Raw genomic sequence first — 5,706 nt, 5'->3', positions numbered from 1 at the left:
GGGGGGGGGGAACAGAAGTCATGGGTGCCAGGTTGGTAGCTTATTAGCATATAGTAACTGCAAAACAACACATGGGCCTGGAATCCTAATGGTAGATAGATGGTAAAGCAGCTGTTAAAACAATGATAAGTACAAACAGTGTAGCTATACAGCAGTGCATATAGTTGTGGAAAATAACAACGCATACTTATTCAAGTACTGTGCTTAAGTACAATCCTGAGGTACTTGAGTATTTCCTTCTGAAGTTACTTTATGTATTCCACAATGTTTCAGGCAGAAATCTTGCACTTTTGCAAACATTGAAGAAAAGACTATGAATTTGAATGATTAGTTTTTTTGTCTTTTTTACCCCATTAATGTTTCACAACCCCTCAGAGACTTGTCTTGTGACCCTTTGGAGCAGGGCCCAACCCCTAGGTTGAGACTAAGCTACCTGTATAAAGTAATTAGAGCTGGCTCCATCTTGACGAGCAACAACACTAAAAATCTACATACACATTGATGCATCAGTATTAACAATCAAATAAGAATTGGAAATTCTATTTAAGGATTTGCATACTTCTTCCACTACTGGCACAAGGTTAACACTTGACTTATCTCCACTTTAATATGGAGTAGACTATTACTAACCCCTTTGCAGAGAGAGGGACATCGGTCACAACACGTCAAACTGATATTAAGCAACAAATATTACAAAACACAGGGGTTACAGCTCAAGTAAAAGGTGGGTTCATTAACCTTTTAGAGAAAGATGTTATCAGACAACATAGTGGTGGATTCAAAGATGAAAACTGACAATAACTAAAGCAAACCTACAGTTTAAATAAGGGCTACATTACAGTATCAACCATTGGGACAAACGAAAAACGAGATTGTAACTTGAACAACCGCTCCAATCACCAGCCACTGGTTTTCTTCCAGTCTAGAGTAGAGGTGTTTGTGTTACTGAAATGAAACAAAGATTCTACCCATTAAGGCAGTGGTCTTAATGGTGTGCAATAAAAAGCAGGTAGCATAAAGGACAAAAAAAGCAAGCTTCTAACAGGAAGGTTGCTGCTGCTCTTACCTGACTGTAAGTGGAATTAGAGCAGATCATATAACAGGGGCCAGAGCTGAAGAAGCCCAAAAAGTTTTTGACGAGAAGTTTGTTTGCTTAAATTCATTGAGCAGGTGGGAAAATTTGGACTGCAATATTCAATGAAATTATCATTTAGATATCCTTGAGCAATGTGTTTTTTGTTTTCGCTTTGTCAGGTGCAAAAAGGGAGAAGAAAGGCAGGGCAGGCAAGGTCATGTATGAATAGGCTACATGGTAAGGCATAGAAAGTGGAGCTATTGGTTGGCATTGAACAAGTCAGCACAAATAGATTAGGACAAATTCTGATTTGAAACACAGTACAATATAATATGCTTCCCGTAGTCCAATCTTTATCTTTCATGTGCTATGCTGAGCACAACGCTGCAACATTTAATCTTAAGGCCTTATATGTCAATTGTGTGGGCCATACGGAACAGCTCCAGAAACTACTGATCTGTGCCATAGGTCAATTATCAAACACTGCATTATGTTTAACTCAGATCAACTAAGATATAGCAGAAAAAAGTAATGGCTATCAGTTATTTACAGATTTAAAAAAAGAATAGTCAGCATAACATAAACAGATGTCCTAATTGCTCTCTTAGGATTCCAGTTTATTGTGAAGTGTTGCATTGTTTTCAGACAAAATAAGAATGCAGCCAAGTTGCAATGGTATTCTATTACCTCAAAAAAAAGCAGAAATGACAACAATCAAACAATTCTAAAGCTGTTAGGGGCCAAGGACACAGTTTCCAACAGGCCTGATATTTAGGCTATTGAATAAACTGGGCAACATGCTACATATGGAATAGGCTACGTATGCTGCACAGTGTCCATATTTCTACTGGACTGTTAACAAGAACTCTTTCATCATTTTTTATTTATTTGTATTGCCCGTCTGCAAATTTAACTCAAAATGGCATCGCTAGGATAGGAAACCAATCTATTTGCAGCAGAGCAAGGTAACTTTGATGAACTTTAATGCTAACAATAGCTAACTGTCAATAGGAAGTTTTCGACGGACCAGACTGGACCACACACACACACACACACACACACACACACGCACACACCACCAGCTAGCTAACGTTAGCTAGCTAGATAGATACAATAAGTCGTCAGGAAAATTATGTGGCTTGACATTGTGTATTTCAGACATAACGTTACTTACGTTGTTTTGGAAGCAGGACGGTGTGGTTTTGATGACGTTTGCAAACTTATGTCACAGTTCTCCCGCCATTGCTTAGCGAGCTAGCTAACGTTACTGTTCTGGTTTTCCTCCAGCAGCAGGCTGTCGGTAGCCTACTGTGGCAAGTGTGGAGGAAATGTTTCATCCTTACATTCGGACAACGTTAGGACATTATCAAGTACGACAAGGACAAGAGGTTCAACACATGGACACTTAACTTCGAAGTAAGTTAACCCAGCTAGCTACAAACAGTAGGTCGTTTTTCGTTTTCATGTATTAGTGGTTTGGTGTTTATGTTGTGTCGGCCGCCGTGCCCAGGCTGTGACTACAGTTGGTGTGACCTCCGACTGGTTACAGAGCTTGTTGTGACTAGCCTCTGTCGAACTATAGGACTGTGGTGTCATTTAACTGGGCGTGGTATGGAGCATGCTGTACACATGTTTGTGATTTCTGCTATAAAACCCTGCTTTTTATTTGCTTTATTGCAGTATAGGCCCCAAAAATTGCGACTGTGTGTAACATGTATTCTAAACCAGGACCAGTACTAAACCATGTTCAACACACTTTAACTATTTGTAGACTGAGTCATTGAAAAGAAAAGCCAGGCGTGGTACATCATACATCCTATTATAATTGCATGTCTTTTGGCCTAACTAGCTATTTTGTTTTTTTCTTGCTAGACTGTAAGGGAGGCATTTGTTCTTTTGCGTGCTGTTTTTGGGACACTCCTGGCAATCAATGTTACTGCTTTCCCCCAGCATCACTTAAATACCACTTAAGTTAATACAGTGTGTTGTTATGTAATATCTTGAATAATGCTGGTTGTCAGGACCAGAGTTTTTTTTTCCAGTATAAGCTGTAACTGTAAGTGGCAACATGCCATATTAAATTATAGTATAGTATGTAAATATTGTAATCATTCAAGATTTACACTTGAATTTGGCATAACAGCAATGCATAGCCACCTACAGTACATGCAGTTTGAGCTGTGTTGTCCTACACTGTCCTTCATCGTTCAAGCTATCCATCCCTTCGCTCTACTTCCTCTGCTCTGTCCTTAACACAGGCTCATTATTATACTTTTTCTACTTCAATCATTCTGTTTGTGTTGGCCTCCAACTTCCTCACTCCCCTGGATCTGTATATCCTTGAGGTGTGTTTTGACAGGCACATTTCTGCAGCTCTCGTGTTAAGAGCTTAAGAACTAAATTTGGAGTAAAAAGCTGGAGAGAAGAAGAAAAACTACATACTAGTTCAAATGTCAATGCACCATAATTTACCCATGGGTCATAGACAAAATTCATGGTTCTGTTTATACCACAGTTTAGTAGTCACGGTTTGGTGCAAGTTTGGTGCAAGTTTGGTACAGTGAGAAAAAAAGAAGTATGGGATAATAATAGGATATCTTTTTCATTTATTTTGAACAGACAGTAGTATATAAGTTTCAAAGAATGATAAAAATCCTCTTGCTGGGGACCGAGGTAACAGTTACCAAAAGTTTTTGAGTGGAACTTGTGCTTGTGAACTTTGGTACGTTACGCGCATCAATCTACATACTATGTTCTGGGTGATTCAGACCGTAACCCCCCGTACTGTGACGGTTAGGTACGAATACACTCTTACGTATAAACTGTTTCAGCCCTGATTGGTTAACACTGGTTAATACTGTTTGCTACTGTCTGTTTGTTTGCAGACAAAATTGAGGGAATTATTTGACAGTCATGGCACACGTTACCGTAAAAAAAAACATATAAAACAACCCTCCAGAAAACAGGAGAGAATTCAAGATGGCATTCCTCTGCCAAGGCTGAACACAGGTCCCATAAATGTTTTGGAGACAGCATCTGCAAATACATAGAGTATAGAGAATCCTGTGATGGGATGTGCCATGAAGATTTTTTTAAGTAGCCTACTGTAAGTGTAGTAGTTCCTATGAAATGAACAGTAATATATCCATTCATTCAACCTTTTATTTATACTCGAGAAACCCTCATCAGGGGCTGCCCTCATTTACAATCACGACAAATTAAGACAAGATAAATTAAAAACAATTATATGGAATTATATAGTGGAATCTTATGATGATAAGATCATATCAAGTTAATAATGATTTTCAAACATATTTTAAGCAAATTGTGATAAAAACTTATACTAATTTATTAATCAATTTGAGAATTTCATATGTACATTTGCTTACATTTGCTATAGCCTATGGTATTGATATCAGCAAAAATATTTGTATTCATGTTGTAGCATGGATTTCAGCCGTATCGCCCAGGGCTAACTGTAATTTGGCATAGTGTTGTTTATAGTGTTGTTCATGGTAGTTCAATGAAATCAGCATGCCTTCCTTCACAGGCCAGCGGGTTGTCTTTGCATATTCTCTCGTGCTACTAACCAGCCAGAGGAAGACACAGAAAACAAAGGAAATAGGAGAAGGACAGAGGAGCCAAGAAGTGTGATAGCTGGAAAAGGCAATGATGTAGAAAAGTTGTTGACAGCACATAAATGGGTGAGAAAGAAATGGGAGAGAAGTGAGTGTAAAATAAAAGATTAGGAAAGTTTGACTGACAAACACCCCCCACACGCTCAGTTAAAAAATAGGTGTTGTCAGCTAGCATGAGGAAAAAATACTTCATCTGCATGATATTTGACAGCAACAACTCTGCCCTGAGAGATCCTGCATCCCTATGCATTATATCAACTTTATCTACTGTGACATGCAGTCAAAACAGAGGCAACAGTGAGGAGCAAAGAGGGAGAAAAGTTGTAGGGTGAATGTAAGAGAGCATCACTGGTCATTTAATCAACTAACTCTAATGATGGCCGTAAAGCGTACACAACAGAAAAAAATAACAAGAACAGACACGAGCACATGGAAGTCACTCTCAAGTCAACTCAGGAAAGTGTTTTTAGATACAATGATATTTGAGAGAGAGAGGGAGAAAGAGAGAGAGAGAGAGATGTTGGTTTTCAGAGTTTTCAGAGTAGAAGCAGAGAGCCAACACTGGAAATCAGTGTAATGCTGTTGACAGGATCTGAGTCCAGGATCTGAAAATAGATTTCTCTTCACCCACACAAGCGCTCAGCAAACCAAACACATCAGTATAGTTTCTATTGAATAAAGATAGAGGGGAATTAATTAGGCTGCAGTCAAGTTGGTTAAACACTTCTCTGTTACATCAACACTCTCTGTTCCCTTCAGCCTTAACTAATGAAGGTGAGAATTAGATAAAGAGAGAGTTGTCATTAATTGTCCGAAGCTTTTCTTTGTGTTAAATGCGCTTGATGAACGTCAGGATTCATAAAAATGGTTTCTTATCAGAGAGTGATTAGAAAAGACCCGTCAAGGCAGAATACCCAATGTATTCTGTGTGTGTGTGTGTGTGTGTGTGTGTGTGTGTGTGTGTGTGTATCTGAGCCACATGTTGCATTGGAT

The sequence above is a fragment of the Etheostoma spectabile genome, chromosome 10 (genome assembly GCF_008692095.1).
Source record: "Etheostoma spectabile isolate EspeVRDwgs_2016 chromosome 10, UIUC_Espe_1.0, whole genome shotgun sequence".
Classification (NCBI taxonomy): Eukaryota; Metazoa; Chordata; class Actinopteri; order Perciformes; family Percidae; genus Etheostoma; species Etheostoma spectabile.
This window is presented reverse-complemented; position numbering follows the sequence as displayed.